This window comes from Prinia subflava, chromosome 2, assembly GCF_021018805.1.
Source record: "Prinia subflava isolate CZ2003 ecotype Zambia chromosome 2, Cam_Psub_1.2, whole genome shotgun sequence".
Taxonomy (NCBI): domain Eukaryota; kingdom Metazoa; phylum Chordata; class Aves; order Passeriformes; family Cisticolidae; genus Prinia; species Prinia subflava.
The window spans coordinates 50890141-50909846 of NC_086248.1; the positions used below are offsets into that span (position 1 = coordinate 50890141).

The following is a 19706-nucleotide window of genomic DNA, read 5'->3' on the forward strand; positions in this document are numbered from 1 at the left end:
TCAGCATACATGGATACTATTATTTATGGAGATAATAGCTTTTATTTTGTTAAAGCTCAGCTTCACATTCAACTTCTGCATTAGCTCTTTGAGTGAAAAAGAGGACAAAACCTTATTTGATGCTCAGAGGAGTAAAAGTCTACCAGATTCTTACAATTGTGGAAAGAAATAGACAAGTGTTTGTTGTAATTCTAGCTCCTTTCTTTGATCTTTTTGAATAAAATTCAAGACTCACTTCTCACACAAATAGGAATTTATTTCCAAGCATTGGCCAAAATGTCCAATCTCCAAATTTAGGGGTTTTAATCATCTATGTTAACTAATGAGTTTCTTACAGATGAGGTTCTAAATGCAGATTACATAGTCTTTCCTCCAAAGAAGATTATAATTAGCCTATTCACAATTTTGTGCCAATCTGGAAGTGGTCCATCAACTCAAAATGCCAGCAACACCTCATTGTTTATTTCAAGAAAGCAGTCAGTGAACAACACTTAACACAATCACATACACTCTGTCCAGTTTCTCCAGGTCATGTATTGTGCCATTTATCCTTCCAGTGAAAATGTACTCTTCTCTTTAGGCTGTTTGCATATGAAAGAATTTTGACCTTTGGTTATGATCCTCCCTTTTCGCTAATGTTCCAAAGTATCAAGTGAAATGGTGCCATATGTATATAATCATTCAAGAAACTCTGGACAGACATTCAAGGAAATGTTTCTTGGCACTTTCTGATCTCCTCCCCAAAACATTCCTGCTCCTATTGAGGGTTCTGGTGAAATGTCCTTAGAAAATAATGGATTCCAGGACAATACCTCAATCTTTTACAAGAACTAGCCAGTAAAAATATCATCCTGAGAATCAAGAAGTTTGTTTTCTCAAACTTAAACTCCACCCTTTTCTGTTCACACTTACTTTTGTGAGCTACTTTACGCAGAATAAGATTTCTGGACACCAGAAGTTCTTAAATATTGCTGCCTTGTGCTCCCTCACACACACACCCTGTAAGAACTAAATATCAGAGATTAGTTTCTCATGGTCCGTTCAGTAAGGCACATTAGGAGATTAGAAGCCACTGAGAATCAGTGACAGAGAGGAAGGGCTGAGCCTGTGAAGGTAGAATCAGTGATCCCAGAGTTGCAGCAGAGAGAAAAATGTTCAGCAGACAACACAAAAGTTAAGAGCAGAGAAAACCTCTTTACTGGGTGCCTATTAAGAACTCAGCGCTTCAGGGCTTGATCATAACAACGTATCTGAGCAGCAATTTCCTCACACCCAGGGTACTCCATATTTTCTGCACAGCTGGAGTCATCTAGTTATAACTTTGTGCATTTTCTCTGACCCAGACACTTCTTTCCAGTTGAAATCCTTCATTTCACACCCACAACCATTGCACCATATCCCAAGATTCATATCTCACTCATCTATTCTACAGAGGGGACGACTTCCTCACACACACATCCCCCTGTGTAAGGGTGGCTACCCTCAGGGGTTTAGTGTCTTGACAAACAAGAGAATTAGAAAAAAAAATCCTACCAGGAATAAGAAACTGGCCTTAAAACAATTAACAGCTTCTTTGAAATAAAAAAAATAATTGAGTAAAACTCCTAGCTGCCCAAAGACGATATAGCCTGACAAAATTTCTACTTAGCTATATATGACCCTGATTTTTGTTCTTAACAAGATAAACTGTATGTAATATATCTATTAATCTGTTTGAGTTTACAGTAAAAATAGTCAACATCTATGGACACTCAGCTGGGAGAAACAGCTCTTGAAAAGGCAATACCTTGGCATGCACAGGATCCATAATCTGACACCACATTTTGAGCGCGCAGACCAGGGGACCCAGATGGTGAGCTAGAGACAAAATGACTTGTACTGAGCAGATCCACATTATACTAAGTTCCTCAACTCTGATCTAAGAAACACACTGTGGTAGATAGATGCAGAGATAGGAAGTTAATATGCATCATTAGCATTTCTAGACTGTTGCCTGTTGCCTGGGAGATGCTCTCACCTATTCTTGAGGTTGTGCAGAGATTTTGACAGCTGTAGAAGACTGTAGCACTGATCCTTGTTGCAAAAAAAAAACTTCAGGAAGGAATTGGAGGTCAGAAACAGTTCAGGTCATTAAGTTATTAAATCAGTATCAGTGACAGTAGGAACAGAGAGTAATAGAAATATGCAAGGAGATTATGAAAAAATTCTCCAAGGTAAAAACATGTGAGGTACATCTCAGGTTAGAACAATAATGTTGTTGCTAACTTTAGTCCAGTGAAAAGAAAAGTTATTATGGTTCAGAGCTTTCTGACTTATTTTTAATGTTCTGTTTATATAAAATGAATCATTTCCAATGGATCAAGATGGCAGTACAATTTGATGGCTTCTGAAAGACCCATCACATTTCTTTGGATTCTTCATTTGCAAATCATTAGCAGAGTAGCTAATGTAGATTACAACAGCCTGACCTACTATAGGCCTTCACAGAAAATAATCAGGGAAATGCTTGCTCAATCAGCTATATTTCTGCCTCTTAAGGAGTTCTTTTCAATTTAAAAAAGTCTTAATGTGACAGATTCAAGCTGTAAACAATTCAGATGGTGTCTTTCTCTCTGCTTTCAGTAAAATTCCCAGTAATCAGTCTTTAATTTTCGTCCATCAACTATTCTGGAAAAAAAAATCAGAATTTTTAACCATTCCATATTATCATGTTGAAAAGAAGTCCAAGCTTACGGCCTTAGTAACTCTAAATGATAGATAGCTTATCAATAACATACCCAGGAACTTGTGGCATCAAATAAGAAACCAAATATTTCACAGCATTTTAACTCACATCACATCTTACCTCAGTTATATAGATACTTGGATTGTCTCTTTCCCTCTCTTTCATTTTTCTTTTTTCTTCCAGTGAATTCAGTATATTCATATAATTTATGATGGGTGATTAGCAGTGTAAAAAAATTAGCATTTAGTAAATTTGCATCTATATTTCATCTGTTGGTACTGGGGGCACTTAGGCATTGCTGAAAAAAAAAAAAAAAAAAAAAAAAAAAAAAAAAAAAAAAAAAAGGAAGAATGTACTCTATGATATCCCAACACAGATCTGCTTTAAATAGCCAAGAAACATTTGCACTAAGAAGTTTGGTAAAAAATACGAATGATATGGTGTTTGGATCCTTTCATGCACCCTCACAACAGTGCTGGGCTAGACCTTGAAATTACTGAGACAAGAGGCAAAACCCAGACACCTTCAGAGGTGTCCCAGTTTTCCTGTGAATGTCAAATTAGTCATCTAAGAACCAGGTGTGTTTTAAGACAGCTGTCAGTGTTAGGATGTGAAAAGTCGATGTAAAATACATGGAATGAGTCATGCTCTGAAAATGCTGGTCTTTCTCTTTGCATCTCCTTGGACTACAGAATGTGCTCTGCTGAGAGCAAGCACTTAACACACACAGAGAGTCATCACTACGTGCATTAAAATCTATCCTTACTCTATCCTTGCCTTCACCAGGATGACTGATGGGGTAATTCATTAACCAAAGCTCCCTCTGAGCAGGCAGAGTTTTCCAGTGAGCCACCTCCTTTGTGCTCCATTTTATTTTGTAGAAAGCAGCAGTTCAAGGAAATAATCTGCCACACTATTTTTGTGTTCGTTCCCTAAAGCAAAAATGTGTTTATATTGTAAAGAATTGCATATGCAATTCACTTCTTCTAATTCCCCTAAGAAAAAGAAATAAATTATTTTGATAGAAATTGTTATTTCCAGCAGGCTTACATATTTTGGTCATCTATTGTGTGTGCGTGTTGTTTTTTGCTGTTTCATGACCTTTGTGACATCAAAAGACACTCTTTTGTCTTTTGGCCACATTAGCAATCCTGAAACTTATGTCTTGAGTGCAGGTTCCCATTGTTCACCAGGACTCTGTATTATACATCCCTCAGTAGAAAAAACCCCACAGCCAAACCCCTTGTGGGAACAAGATGCATGTCTTAATTTTAACTGATGCAATGCATAGGCAACTGCTCTTTAAACTGTGATTGTTAAGCCTGAACAAGCATCCATTGAAGACCTCTACATTGTTGGTACCCTGGTGAGATCACTCGGAGAGCCGGTGCTTAGTGGTGTACAACAATATGCTAAAGGGCCCGGAGGAATTAGGACGCTTTCTTAGCGTTGCCTGTAAACTTTTCTTATTGGCTTGCCTTTTCTTGTATGTGCCACTCATAATTAACCACAGCAAAAGAGGGCCCAGCAAGGAAAAGCAATTTATCTGAAAGCCCCCATTCTTTTCTCAAAATGTATGAAGGCTTATTTTGTACTTCCAGCTGGCCAGCATTTCCTTTTTGTTTGCTGAATAACGATCTGATTGTCTCAAATAATAGAACAGCTTCTAGAGAAGCTCAAGGATGATATAAATTTGCACTCATCTTTGCTGTAGTAGCTTCTATACTGGTAAGGAGTCACTGTCCTTCTTACCTAGAAGTGAGAAGCATGTAGGATCACGGGATGAATAAGTGGATATTTCAGCAGCTATTTCACATGATGAAAAAAAAAATTGGGGAAGTTTGGATCTGTGGGCAACAAAATAGACAGTAAGTGATATCATCCATATAATGCCATTTATACTAGCATTCCTTCATCTGTTAGAGACAACTTGTTGGTTCCAGTTTTCTTCAGGAGAGTTCTTAATGCTGTGGAAGATTCCATATTTGTCCAGCTTCTGCACCAGGCAGAGTGTTCAACATAGTAATATGGTATATTGTTTAACATAGTAATATTGTCTAAAAGGATCACATATGCGATAAGTAAATACATTAGAAGAATCAAAAGACTGTGTAAGAGACAAGTATGCAGATCAAAATCTCTTCCACAGAAATTATGGTCCTTCAGAGCAAGTTTGAAAGTCCTGTGCATAGCTGATTTTCCATGTGAAGCAGTTTCTTTAGAAACTGGTCAAACACAGATACTTTGCACTGGCCTGAGAAGGAATCCAATCTCTGTAAACAAATATTACACTTACGGCTGAGACTTGGGCTTGCGGGAATTTGTAATTCCCCAGTTATATTTTGCTTTTTTAAATATTAGTAAGAAATTACTTTTAAGAAAAGAACAAACATTCCCATAGACACAAACATAAAAAGACTCCATTGCTCTCTCCTCTTAACCACACCTTCTCTAGAGTGTCTAAATGTTTGGTCTGTACTGCTTCATCAGTGCCTTGTCCTCTATGCCAAACACCAAGGACACATCAAGGCTGAACAAAAGTCCAGTGAAGTCAGTAGAAAGCCCTTCAGTATCTTCACTGAGCACTGGATGCAGCTGTAAACGTGCAGGTTGTTGCCAAGAAGAGGCGTCTGCTGCCACCAGTTGTATACTGACATGCTAAAGGCTTGCATGTTTAAATAAAATAAAATAAAATAAAACTGTGTTTCCCAAGCAGCACACAGAGAAATAAAGGGAAAATTTCAGAAAGGAAACAAAAAATGCTGGAAAATAGTAATTTTTGAATATGGGAAGTATTGTTTAAAACAGTTTTGTGATTGCATTGATGCCTTGGTTTCCCAGTTTATGCTTGCCAAATATGGGAAATGCATACTCAAAGGTATTTTGAAGTTAAACAAACCAAAGGTGTTTGTAAATCTGCAAGCAGTTTCACCTCCTGTGCCCTAAAGTCCGCTGAATCAAGGTTATTTAAACTGAATTTTAAGTGACTGTTTCTGGCTTAATACCTCCTTCTGATTTTTAACAGTTCAGAGCAGTATTTTGGCAGAAAATATAAAACAATGGAAACTGGCCTTTTATAGGGGAAAATGTGAAACAATTCTGAGCTCTCACAGGACTGACAGTGAGCATTGCTTAAATGCCATATTACAGAGGTTTAAAAACTTCTTCGTATCTTTAGGTTTACAAAATGACCTGTATTATCTTGATTTTCTCCTCAGTGAATCATTCAAATGTTTCACATGTCATTAAAGGTAAGGGGAAATTGTTTAGAGAACTATTAGAAGGTACAAAATACTTGTTTTTCTTAAATAACATTCCCACATAAAGGGTGTTTGGAGTGACTGTTTAAGAAAAGAAAAAAAAATTGACTTTAAAAAAGCCAAGACCCACAGCAAAGATTTAAAAAACATCAGTGATTAGCTGTGTGTTTAATGCAGTAGCTCTAACTGGCAAAGACAAAGCTACTAAATCTAAGTGATGAAAGAAGAATTTTTTTTTTTTTCCCAAGTCAAAGATTTAAGAGATTTTTCCATACATATCTTAAACAGCATTTGTCATCCATTTCTTATGGGCTGCTAACCAGGTATCATATGATCCTGGTTTATCTGCTGACTCAGACTGCCGTGCAATAATTCTTTTCAATTAAACTTCTTGGAGAAATTAATAGAATGAGTGAATTATTTTAAACAAAATCCTGAACTTGTTCATATCCTTACTCTATATGGGCCAAAGGTATTGCATTCCTTGTCCTCTCAAACAAGCCATGTAAGGGATGGTTGTAAATTTGAATGCTAAATCTAAGGATGCAGTGTAATGGACACCAACCTTTTACACCTTGCCTCTTATGCTGGTGATACTGTAGAAGAAGAGACACGAATGGAAGTGAGTTTCTCTCCTATCCATCACTGCAGGCTAATCTCATGCCTGCACATGCTGCCTTTGCTGTCTGTTAGAGTCTGGTATTTCTCTGAATTATATTCAGTTCTTAAACTGACAAACCTTCCTGTCTGCTTTACTTGCACATTTCCCCTCAAAGCATTTTGTTAGGCTTGCTCTCTGCTGCTTGAGATGTCAAAGCTTTATTGATTAGTAGTTGTTCAGCATTTGCCAACCCTTCTCACCTTTCCAGACCCATGCTGAGGTCAGGACACTCCTTAGATGTAACATTTTGGCAATGGAATTACATTTTCATCATTCAGGGAAACACTACAAAGCAGTATATCTGGAGTCACTCCAAAATGAATAGAGCAACTCTAAAGTTGCTTTGATTGCCAGCTTGACTGTCACACAGATCAGGTGAGAGCCTATGTGTGCCTGTATTTGGTAGGATTCCAGGCAGAATACAGACACTGGACACAAGACAACTGGAGAGAAGATCATCAGAGGCACCAGTGTACCAGCCCCTATGAAATTATGGACGTGGGTAGGTGGATAATGAGCTTCAGCTTCCCTCTTAGCCTTACACTTACATTTTGTGGTGCAACATCATGGTAAATGCAGCTGAGTGTTGGTGGGTGTGTTTCTGTGTGTCTGTGAGGTTCATATTTCTTTCCACCTTACCTTCTGTATCCCAGCTTAAAACCAGCACAATATCCTCTTATGAAAGCTTTCAGTGTCTACCTCTGAACCTGAGATCATACAAACAATCCATAATTGTGTGCATAGTTGAAGTGCAGCCATTTTTACAAAATTCACCATGTCTGGGCAAAGATTTTCATAATTTCTTCTTGATGGTACGGGAAACCACCTCCTGTCTTGTGTTAATAACATTTGTGCCTATGGCAGTCCTTGAAAGACAGATGAGATCTTTGGTCAGAGTAAACAGGGAACTCTTAACACTCTGCAGTTTCATTCTTTACTCATTTTTCACTTTTTATCAACCTAGAAATATAACCCAGGTTGTGCTGGTTTGAAGTCAGTGCTAGCCAGAGCAATGAAAATTTAAGAAAGTGAGTACATGGCTGTGCACTTTGGAAAAGGTATGAAAAGAGAGATTAGGTATACCAATTTTTTTGGCATTGTTCCTAAATTTAAGCATAATATATTAATTGGATCTTGAATGCACTTAAGTAGATCATGAAGAAATAAATAGGAATCTGCTCACCAGTGAGGCCACTGTCACTGCTCATTCATTTCCACTGCTTCACTGTCCAACAGGTCTGATTGATCTGCATTTGCTTGAGGCTTCTGGTTCATGTGTTCATCACTACGGACAAAAGCCACAAAGCACCACGAGTACTTCTTCCTGGTTGCAGTACTGGAGGGACACTATTTAAAATATTAGTAGCTGATTAAATTAGAGTAAGATGAAACATACAAATCCTAAAAGCCCACATCCCAATCAAAACACGGAGTTGTTCAAAGCCGGTATGTCATAGGTACCTTCTAAACTCCGTCAAACCTGTGATCAGCTGCTGGTGCCTGCAGGTCTGCTCTATTGCTCTGGTCAGGGCTATGCTGAACATAAAAGGAAGGATCACCACATGAACCCTTTTTCTTCACCTTTGAATCTAACATCAGTGTTCAGAAAATGCCCTGCACTGCATCCACTATCTTGCAGAGTCAGGCCACCTCCCTTACACTTTCTGGGAAGATGATAGTGTTTGCAAATGATTTGCACGCTCATTCTTCTAAAAAACCAGGGGGACCATATGGGTGCTCTTGCCTGACTTCTCACATAATACAGGTCATAGAATAATTTACCTTGGTACTTTACATCAAATCCAGTAAGCTGTGGCAGAACTACAGCATATATTTTTGACAGTATCTCAAAGTTGTCAAGGGGCTACATGATTCACTCTTAAGTAACTAGTTCAAAAAGTTAAATTTACTCACTTTTCAAAAACTGTGCCCTATTTCTAGTCTAAATTGTTTTCATTTCAACCCCTAGCCACAGACTTTCCTACAGTTTTATCTGATAAGGAGTCCTTTACTATCACAGATAGGTTCCCTGGGCGATTTTTTGATCCTGCTCAGATGATGTCTCATTTTTCTATACTTAAGTCTCTAAGCATCATTTGCCATTATTCAAAATGAACTGATTAAGATATTTAGTGGGGTATTGACATTTTCAAGTGACTAAGACACCAACAGCTAATAAACGTTTATGAGGTAGCAGCATGCCAAGTATACAGAGGAGATTGAAAGCTCTCCAGAGCTAATTTGGCAATGTCTCTTCTTGACGTCTATAACCTGGTCCTGAAATAGCACTGGAGTTGTTCTGCTAACAGCTACCTCTAAAGATTTTTGGTTATGTCCTATTCCAGACCACAGCCAAGCATGGCTTGGCTTTATTTATATTTTTTGTCTTCAAGATAACAGATTTATACCCATTGTATTCATTATTGCATTGCTAGAATAGTTAATTTATCTTTGATGAAACTGTGAGGGTCAAAAGATGAGCCTGGATAAGAGAGTACAGACAGCTCTACTTATACCCACTTGATTGAGCCAGCCATAAATCTCAGCTTGACAATTCTTTAATGCAGTTGATTCATGGAAGCATACACTTCCTGATTTTCATATATTTGTCTTTGGCAGGAAGAAGACAGCTGCCAAGTGAGCATCAGGGTGTTAAGCTGCAGGATAAACAAATTGTGTCTGTCTCTGAAGCTGTAGATCTGAAGATTTCTCAACAAATTCCATCATGAATTAGCATCAGTTTTCAGCCAAAACTCATATCTACCTTAGTATACCTCCTCACTTATCTGTGATAGACCACACAGTGCAGATCAAATGTAACCACACAGGAATATTTTATTCTAATCCTGCCCTATTAAATGGATTTTCTTTCCTAACTATCTATGGCTTTAGTCAGAAATGTGAATTTTGTAACTAAAGGTAAACTTCCTGCACAGGAAGACAGAATTTTTGTGGGTATTTTTGTGTGTCTGAATCACTTCTTCCTGTGACTAGGCGCATCTTCATTATTAAAGAAAAAAAAAAAGGAAAAAAAAAGAAATTCTCTTTATATCAGCTGTAGATAATGTCGTACTGTTATGGAAAAGATAATAAGTCATAAAACCTTCACTTCTGGAAAATACTGCACATTTTGAACATGGTTAGTCATGAACCAGAACAAAGCAGTAATGTGTATTTCCTTTCCCTGCCTGCTTTGAGGCAGTGCTTGGAAAAAATTATGATAAACCAGATTAGAGCTGTGAAATCACTTTGCCACTTTTATATGCTGTTACTGCTTTGGTGGATGAATAGCTATGAAGATAGGTGCAGCTATGCCACGTAGCTCCATTCCCTCCTCCACCCTGCCACCCACACTCAAGTTGTGATGCAAGTGCATCAGGGCTGTCCAGGAAATTGCCACCCAGAGATTTCCGTAATAGTGTTTGCAGTCAGCACCACTGAAGGAGGAGATAAAGATTTGTTCAGAGCAAATGCCTTGAACTATTCTTTCCACAGTCAGTAATGAATGCCTAAAGCCAGCTTGTGATCTGCTTGCTCATCTTGGTCAAAGTATCTGGCATTATATGCAATTCTTCTTTGCTCATGTACAGTTGATCTGTGTGTACAGATACACATAGCACTTCACAGAGTGAAAAAACAACCTGCAGAAGAGAAAATCCATTTTAAGAGAAAGTAGAAGTAACACCATGTAACAGCCTGACTAGGATTTCTGCAGCTGTCTCATGAAATCTGCCTGATGCTACAGGAATCACTCCGCAATGAGTGCTACCTGTGTGAGATAGAGGCCCTTCCTTGTAATTCACTTCTCAATATATTTATCTATAAAACTTCTTAGGAAATGGCTGTTTGAAAAGCAAGTGGATGAGAAGTGACCCTAGAATTTAACTCAGTAATTAGTTGTTAGTTTTTCTGTGATTACTAGAAGAAAAGTTTACTTTTACAGAGAATGTACAATGATGTATCCAAACATTATAAACACAATACAGTCACAACTCTTCTAGAAAATCTTCCTTTAGCAAGAGATAGTTATCTAACCACTCAGTCATTGGCTGTACTGTATACACAGCTAGAAATCTTGGCTAGGGACAGAAGTGATTGCTTTCAAAGGAAAAAAAAAGAAAGAAAACAGAAGAACAAACTTTCAAACACAGAATTTCCAACCTTATGAGAAAGGGATGCTAAGTTAGGCTGACTCAGAGATGAAATTTTAGGTGGAAGTGTTAGGAAAATTGACATGAAGCACACCAATTTTGTGTACCAGCTGTGGAGATCATGGTACTGATAAGGGTGGAAGGTGCCTCGGGGAAATGTAGCAATACCATAGCTGTGACCTCTATGCTGAGCACTTTCTGAGCAGTCAGATTTATGCTCCTGCTTCCACTCTTAAATGAGAAACTTGGTCCTCTTAGGCTCCTCAGAGAACCAGTGACATGCCCCCTTAAGAGAGGTTTTTGCAGCTTTCATATCTAAAGGAAAACTGGTGCTTCAATGCTCCCAGGGGAGTGGGAAGGGTGTGGAACAAGCAGCACCTTCTACTCTCCCTGTCTATGATGGACACAATAAGGATGTAAACTGGAAAATATCTGATACAATTAACTTATATTTTATTACTCAGATGTAATTTCAAAGCTTGGACAAAACAAAGTGGGATTTCCTCACTCAGATTTGTTAGAGAGCACTCTGATGGCAGTTGGGACAGGTTCTTCCCTCAGAAAGCACAAACATGAGAACAAAAGTAATTCAACTCCCTGACATTACTGAGAACTGATGTGCTCCTTACAAAGGACTGCAAGGAAGCCAGGACAGGCTGCAGCAGAAGGAGCAGGAGCAAGAGCAGATGACGTTGGCTCGTCCAAGAACATACGTCCTTGCCAGGAGACTTTTCCAGGTCTCAGACACAGAATGCTCTGTGCTTGCACAAGAGTCAATGTTTTTCTGTCCTACACATGGCAGCACTGAGGTAATAATCTGTCAAGCATTTGCTACTGGATTTGTGCCCTTATGTGAAGAGGGATGACTCGGTACAGATGCAATGGTGGTGGTTGGGGAGTACTGAGAAAGCTGATGGTTTTTAAATTCCATCCCCCAGCATTAACCAAAAACCAGATTGTGGGACCTCAGGTTTTCTGAAGAGCCCCTCAGCTTCAGTGCCCAAAGCAGGGAGGCAGACAGTGTCTGACAGCTCTTCCCTGAGGAATCTATAGGGTGACCCCAATGAATCCTCACCTTGATCCAGAGTACAGCAGCAGTAATCATAAATTCAATCCCCTGCTCTTCTAATATTAGCATTTCTTCATAGAGAACATGTCCCTGCTTACATATATAACTTGTTGCATTATTAATGATTGCAAAACCCTTGTCATATGTTGTTTCCTTTGCATTGTGGGGGGAGTTGGGTTAAGGAGGTTGTGGCAGCAAAGATTTCTGGTATTTATCTTTTATTTTGAATTCAATTAGACTTTCATTTCTCTCATATTTAATTAAAAAAAAAAAAAAAAGAAAGAAAGAAACACAAACATACAAGTATCTGACTCCTGCTACTACTGAAGGAGGACGTATACCTCTTGTCTCCGGCCTTGGAAAAGCCCAGGAAGAAGATAGCTCTGGATTCCAACCACAACAGTATTTAAAGTTAGTCTTTTGGCTTGAGTCACAGTCAGAAAGAAAAAGGAAGGAAAAGCATTTTTAATTAAAAAGACATTTTCAAGTAAATTATTTGACAAATTTTGAGTATAAATAATGGAACCTCCAATGACTATGAAATTACATAGTATAAGATAGGCATTTTTTACTAATCCAGTACTCTATAATGCATTCATTTTAATGTCCTTCTGCCTATAATTATGAAATTCCATCAGTTTCCATTCTTTGTGGTGTTCACATCATGTATAAACTGTTCCAACTGTTCATGCTTTATAGTTTTGTTTAAAAATGCTTAACAGAAGTTACACAGAGGTCCAATACACCAGCAAATGTACTCTGTTCTACATGCTTCAATATATGAAAAACCACAATTTTGCTTCCTAAGTGCCTAAGCTTTTTCATCCAGAATAGTTGTTTTCTTATGTTACTTCATACCATTCTTGAGTGGCAGGAAAATGAAAAAATATGTGACTTGACCTGCACAAAATATCCAAGAGATGGCAGCACTCCATTCAACCCAAACTTGACTTACCATGTGATCTATATGGCTGCAGTACAGCCGCCGGTGCAAGTGGCAAACGCAAGGGAAAGGGAGCAGTCAGCCGTAGAGCCATGCATCATTTCATCAGTCACTCTCCCTGTTTGTCCTGGTGAGGCTGAGAATCACAGCAGGCATGGAACGTTCTTGACTAAATGGGAAGCAGGAGGAAGTTTACGACAATTGTGTTTCTTCCTGGTCCCCCGTCTCTTGATGGCAGAAACACTCTCTGAGCTCCTGAAGGTGTCCCTCGCATTTGAAAGCATAAGGAAAAATATTGTCACCATGAGGAAATGTATTAAGATAAGTCACATGGTGAACACAATCCAAATTGTGTTAATCTTAAAAACAAAACAAAACAAAACAAAACAAAACAAAACAAAACAACAACAACAACAACAACAACAACAACAACAAAAAACCAAAAAAACACAACCAACCAACCAACCAACCTAAAATTTTTGTACATATTATAGCGGATCAAATTTCTTGCAGCATTATTTCCTTCCTCTTTTAAATGCTTCAGTGAACTCCCCCTAATTCTCCTCAGTCTTTATACACTGCTCCCTGACAATGCAGTCTACAAATTATGAGGCACTTTTTCTCGGTTTGCCAAGGTGCAAATGTCCATAAGGTGAAACTCTTTTGGATGTCAAGTGCTCTGGGTTTTTTGGGAAGGGAGTGTTTGGAGAATAGAGTGCTAAGGATTTTGAAATTAACCTTGAAGCAGATGTGACTGATGTAGTGGAACATTTTACATTTTTTGGTCTCCAGAAACATTTGGATAATTTTTAAGCTTCCTTATAAAAGGCCAGGCACTCTCTGATACTGATGGTCACTGCTGGAGCTAGACTCAAATACTCTTCCTTGCATGACAAGCATAAATGCAGTCACAAAAGGTAAACTTTCTTTGCACTTAAATGGTTGTGTTTATCTTGCATGTTCAGGACGTTGAATCCAGTCTGGGTTTTGTAGTACATCTGTAGTACATTTTGTAGGGCAATCACTTCATTTGGTTTTATACTTTTTCCCATACATTCTTTCACTGCCAAAAGGTGGGAGGTTTTAAATTAGCATGCAATAATTATTATGTTGCAAAATCCTAGCAGGGATAAAGCACCTGACATTTTCATCAAGTCAGCTCTGTAAAATCGCTGCTAATGTTTAACTGAGTCAGGCTCCATGGCAGCAAAATCACAAAGGTGTATGACCACTAGGGTGTTAGAGTAGGAGCTTACACTCATATACAAAATCCATGGTGTGGTGATTAAATCTCAGCTTTAGAACACATCAGGAATTCCACAGATGAAGGTCCTCATCTTTCCTTTCTCACCACTCCTAGCTGCCCCGTCAGAAGCACATTTTGTAGCTTTCTCTTTCTCCCAATCCACTCTTCCAACACAGGGGAAGTTTGTCATAATTAAGCACAATCATTATTCACTTTAGTTAACATTGGGAATGCTAAAGAAGACAGATGGCATTTCAGATAAGGCTAAATTAAATATTTAGGCTTACTGGCATTGAAATAGTTCTAACTTCTGGGATATTGCAAATGAAATCCTCAATTTATGTATATTTAACATGAATGTAGTAGCTGATGGTCCTTTCCTATTAAAGTAGGCCCTATCTTTTATAATCCATTACTTTTACCACGAAAACGTTCCTTTCATCCCACTTTTGAACAAAAATTTCATATCAGTGACCAATCTCAAGAGATCCTTTTTCCACTTAAAAGTCACTGTTTAAATAAAGCAGAAAACAGTTGGCAGCACTCTGTGAGGAGCTACTCTGTCACACACTGTGTGACAGCACCAGGATCTTTGACTGTCAGGGGCTGTGGGGGCTCTGCTGTGAGGTGCCTTCTGCAAGGCACCCAAGCAGCCCCCAAGCAGCACTGCATGCTTAATGCCACATCAGACAGGTGCCTGCTGGACCTGCCTCAGGCTTTGCACACACACATAAGCTCAGAGAAGTCCAGGAATGCTTCACGGCTTTACCACCCAAGACATAAGCCAAGGACAAGCAGAATTTCTATAAGAGGAAAATGTAGGCCCTCATTTGCTGCGAGAAAGGAAAAGAGAAAAGGAGACATTTTTGACAGGACAGAGGAGAAGATGCCCTCAGAGGAAAGATATGTTTGGAGAGCACCAGTGGAGCCATGCTTTGGCAGGCTGCAGCACACATTCCCCCAGGGCAGCAGCATATGCCAGTAAGAGCTGGGCTTCCCCATACACAGTCTCTCCTAGTCTTACCCCTGGGTATTTTATGCACTTCTCTGGAGTGACTGCTACCCCCACACTCCTCCTCCACAACTGTCTCTGTAGTCTTCATTTCCCACCTCTATCCCTTAGAAGCTTAACCTCCACATGATACAGTGACCTGAGGTGAAATGATATATGCGATGTTCACTATCTAAAGTCCTGATTTATTTACTTTGGAGTACTTGGGGGAAATACAGGTATTTGAGGCAACCTGAAAAGTTCAAGAAAGCACTTGATTAATACACTGCTGGACAGGATAAAATTAATATTGCCAATGAAAACACAATCAGGCCAAGCACAAATGAGTGTTTAGATTGGGCTGGGAGGGACTGCATGGGCAAAGAAAGGCTTTTGAATTAACTCAAGGGATCAGGAAAAAATACAGGAATGACTGTAAGAAGAACAACGGGAAAGAAGGAGTGTGTTGGCCCACGTGTCAATGAATCGGGTGTTGGCAGCACATAAATGTTAAGGAGCAGCTTGCAGTCTCTGACTATTTGTAGCCTGATTCCTAAACCAAAGAAGAAATCCAGAGCAGTACTGGATACCAGACTACACCTCTGAGCCATCAGAGCCTTTCACTTGCACTAAGGAAAATAGATTATTGATGCTGGCAGGAACATGTGCTCTAAAAACAGACAAGGAGATTGCAGCATAATCCAAATCCAAACAGAAGCAAGTTGTCTAAAGCCAAATTCCTTTTACAGTCCCTTAATTTCACTACAAAATTGCTTTCCTTTAAGTTTTAAATTGTGTGGTATCCGAGCCAATCTAGCTAACCCTTGCTTACAAGAGCAGTCTGTCTGTGCAGGAGTGGGCCCATTAAAAACTCAAAAGCCTGACGGCTTACAGGACTCAGGGTAAAATCTTGGCCCCACTGAAGGCAGCAGGAGGCTTGCCAAGGACTTCAGTGGGGCCAGTATTTTACCTCACTTCTTTACAAGCAGCAGTGTTGCTCATTTAGAGGCACAAAAACACCACTGTGAATTTCCTGAGGTCCAATCACCAGCTTTCGCTGGTGCTTCCGTCGTCATCACATGACTTCGCTTTCAAAACCAAAGGGAAGAAGTGAAGCCATATTCTTCCACTAAAAGTCCGTTCCTTTTACATGATCTGTGCATGATGTTAAATTCCAGCAAAAAGAGGAAGAAATCCAAAATTTGTGTGTTTTTCTATTTCCTCTTCCTCTCATTCTCCTGAAAAAAATCCCTCCTTCCCCTGGGGGTTGGTATAAAGAGACTTTGCTAGAAATGACGGGGCTCAGGGCTGCTGGCCCAGCTGGGGATACACGGGACATGACGTTCCCGGGCAGGAAGCACACCAACCTCGGGCTGCCTGTGGGGCCCCCGCCCAGCAGATGACCAGCTCTGACACGGCCCCGTCGGCCGGACACGCCGCCAGGCCGGCGCAGTAATTGAAAACAGCGGGACTTCTGCCTGCAGTCTCCAGTGCGAGTGCTCGGGACTGTGTGATCACGATCAATAATGCTCCATGGGAATCTTTTAAAGTCCTCCCAGCCACATCACTCCAATAAAGGATTTGTCAGCTTTTCCATAAACCCCAGTTTTGAAAAGTTTATAGCGCAGCTTGTTTTCATTACCTTGAGGTGAAAGTTGCCATATAAAATTTCAGACCAGAAACACTTTTTTTCCCCTGCTAATACAAAATACCATTTAAAACAAATTTTAGTCTCCAAATTTAGAGTCCTAGTAAGAACCACATTATTCCCTGAGTGCTTTGGGTGTGCTGCTCAGAACTCCTGTGTGAAAATCTATTGAATTCAAGAATTAACAAGCAAATGGCGAGCTCTTCTACTGGATTTTTAAACCACTGACTAATACGTCCAGAACTGCCGAGTTATTTTGCTCACTCCCAAGAAATGCCGTAAATCTGCATCAGGGACTGCTGTGGAAGAAGAACAGACAATGCGCCTCTGTTTCTTCCCTTTCCAGCAGCTGGAATTATGGTTTCGCACCACTCTGTTTTTCTGAAGGAGTAAAATTTCAGCTCATATAAAGTTGCTGTAGCTCCATTCACTACATTCTACTTTGCATCTTCTCTCTGTTAAACAATTTCTCTGCTGCAGCCTAGAAGTAATTGAACTCCCAGTAACAGACAGGACTTCTCTTGTTACAGGCATGAGTCACATTCCAGCTACCTGTACTTACAGAACACAGTGGGAGAAGAACCAAAACTCAGCTGATGTCAGATGCCTGTGCCTCACACAGACAAGTAGAACATTTCTCATCACCTGAGCAGTAATATCTGACCTCTTCATCACCAACAGCTCCCCTCACTGCTGAACCAGACCTTTTCCCCTCACAGTGTAATGACATTCCATCTCTGCTGCTTTCTGACCTTACCAGCAAGAACAGACTAAAATTGCTGCCTCTCTTGGGAAGAAGAGAGCTGTGAGAGGAGCTGTTTCCAGGCCTGCAAGCCTAGTGCTGCTGTTCTACAGCAATAGATGCCAGCACACAAAACAACAGCTAAAAAGCACACAAAGGAATTTTTGAGAAGGTGCATACCTTCATTTTATGTGAAGGTGCCTTCCACCTTCACATATCTATGGTTGGAAGGATTAAGGCTTCTTTAATTTCACAAAGTTGATTTCACGCGATGTTCTTACAAAACAGGATACAGAATGTTGCAGTCTACTGTCTTTGGGGATTGACCCAGGAGAACAAGAACTGCTGTCATGCAGATGAGTTCATCCATGGAAACCAAATGGATTTTTATTTGCTAGATCTCCAGTCTCTGAAAAGTCCATCCAAATGTCATATGACCATGTTACTCCTGGTGGAATTAACATATTCTGGATATTTTCTTGATGAGAAGGCATATTTCACTAATTTTTGGCATGGCCTATGCATAGGATAATTTTTTCTTAACAATGGATTTTTGCTGATGAAAGGAAACTTGGAAAAGTCAGAGGAGAAAAAGATTTCTTTTTTTCCTAATCAGTGCTTAGAAAAAAGTATCCATGTGCATATTGAACTTATTAGTCATGGGGGTGGTTTTTGGATGAAAGGAGATAATAAAAAATATTTGGGAAAAGACAACAGGTGAGAGGAGTCTTCAACAAAATTTAAAATGTATTAATATTGTCATTACAAAAGGAAACTGAAAGTGTATTGCCAACTATGGAATACCAAGTATAAATACAGCACATTTGAGTCTTGTTTCTTAAGAAAATGAAGCTTATATGATTGTGTGATTGTGTTGTTATAAATCACATGTCTTTATTCTTCTTCAATCTTTTTTTATTCACTAGAGCGAATCAGAAGGACAATAGAAGTTTCAAGGTCAAAATATTTCAGTGAGGGTCCTGAAAGCTTGAAGCTGGTCAGGAAAAATAAAACTAAACCAAACCAAAACAAAAGCCAACCCCCTAAACTATTAACACTTCTACTGAGGTAAATTATACTGTAAAAATTCATCTGCTTTTGAACACCAGAAAATCCACAGATGGTAATAGACAGTCAGAGCTGTCAACAGCTGGAAAGGTTTTACTTGAAGCTGTTACCTTATTAGACACCAGAAAACCTATTGCAAACTAAAACACACAGACTCTGAGACTAGATGCAATGACAGGCAAAGGTGACAAGCATGTACTCTGGCTCCAACATTTCCCACAAGTTTTCAGTGTTATATATCTTGTAATCTTCACAGGATGCTGGTCAAAAGACAGTATCAACAGAAAGCTAAGCACAAGCTAACAGAAAAATATATAGACCCGTACTGAAAGGATTTCCTTAGCAGTAATTTCATGCTGTAGCCAATAGGCCATATTCCCTTTTCATTTTTTTTTTAAATTGAGACATGTGGAAAGCTATAAATTCTTTGTAGGAAGTAGATTTTCCTCTACTATTATCCTATTCAAAGGCTGTATTCCTTAAGGCTTTCCTCTAAGTAAATCTCATAGAGAGTAAGTCACCTGCTAAAATGATATAAGCCATTTGCAAATGCCTTCCCTAGCCCTGGGAGCCACAGGCAGAATGAGAATACATTTTAAGCAACCCTCCAAAGGAGGCAAGAAGACAAGCTTCCGTTTGTTTCAAACATTTCCAAGCCACCACAGGATAGTCCAGCAAAAGACAACAGTAAACAATTCCCAAATTCCTTCATTGTGGTAGAACATTTTCTAGCTGTCCCACTTTTCTGTGTCCAAAAAACCTTTATGCCCAAAGGTATGTTCCTACTACCCAAAGGTATCAGTCTCCTGTGAGAGACACAGAGGGGTCATAAGATTGAGTCTTCTCTTTTGTTTTCTGCTGTAATGGAAAAGTCTGTGATGCTGCAGGATTCTCAGCCTGCTCGAGGTGGGAGGAAGGGCACAGTCCATGCAGCCTCTTGCAGAGTTTGTACATGGCCAAGGCCTATCAGCCACCCTGATGCTCTGCCAGGGAGCAGAGAAGCAGCAAAAGAAGGCTGGGTTTGCTGAATGAAAGAGGGAAGATGGTGTGATCCAAATGAACAGCAATTTGGACTTTTTATGTACCTAACCCCTGCCTTCTTTGTGTTGTCAAGAATAGCAAACAAGTGCTAGCAGTGAGCAAATCCATCTGGTGTCAGTTCCATCCCCCTCAAACACAGATCCCTGGATTAATGTAGCCCC

At 39.5% G+C, this 19706-nt stretch overlaps 1 long non-coding RNA gene across 1 annotated transcript; it reads right to left on the bottom strand.

Annotated features, from left to right (window-relative positions):
• Window positions 1-821: 821 nt before the first annotated feature.
• Window positions 822-17191, bottom strand: LOC134546789 (uncharacterized). The gene is made up of 4 exons (XR_010079261.1): window positions 12822-17191; window positions 7830-7993; window positions 4478-4572; window positions 822-3023 (listed from the first exon to the last, which is right to left on the bottom strand). It is a non-coding gene; the product is annotated as an uncharacterized LOC134546789 (long non-coding RNA).
• Between the last annotated feature and the right edge of the window lie 2515 nt (window positions 17192-19706).